The following is a 754-nucleotide window of genomic DNA, read 5'->3' on the forward strand; positions in this document are numbered from 1 at the left end:
TTCTGAAAATGAAAATCCAGATTACGATGAAAACCTAAAAGCTGCAAAACCTAACGAATGTTTAACATCAAATAAATTAAAAGAAAATGCAGCCAATTCCGAGCAAAATGTTAAAATGTCTAGATTTGGCAGAAAAATAAAAAAGCCTGTTCGCTTTTTAGAACAAAACTGTATTAATTAGATACATATACATTTATTTTATATATATTTTTTTTATTGCATTGAAACTAGAATGGTATAATTTGTATATATGTTATATTAATATCTTGTATATATGTTTTCGTATTATGATGAGTCATTATGTAGTATAATTTTTGAACTGTATATATGCTGTTATATTATCATTATATGACAAATTTGACATACTTGCCAAGCATCGTAACTTAGTTACTGGTGAGGGAGTATTGTAGGAACATCATATGTCACATGACTATTCATATTACTTTTATGAGAGTTGCGAATGGCAACAGATCAAAAAATAATAATAAAAAATGAGTGTTCTAAAAAATGTCTGCTGATCATTTTTATCCTGTAACTCTGTTGCGTACATATTAGCTAAACTAATTTAGTAGTTTAACTACACAGATAGGGCCACTTTGAATTTTGGAGTAAGAATTCATTGTAAACACAAATAACAAGTTGTAAGCCAAATGGTCAAAAAGCACAACAGAAGCAGTGACCCGGAAGTATAGGCAGTAAAGAGCATGCAGCGCTACCTAGTGTAGAAAACACTATCCACAAATGATTTCACAGT

Source organism: Parasteatoda tepidariorum, chromosome 2 (assembly GCF_982258835.1).
Source record: "Parasteatoda tepidariorum strain Cologne lab strain chromosome 2, Ptep-v5.0, whole genome shotgun sequence".
Lineage (NCBI taxonomy): Eukaryota > Metazoa > Arthropoda > Arachnida > Araneae > Theridiidae > Parasteatoda > Parasteatoda tepidariorum.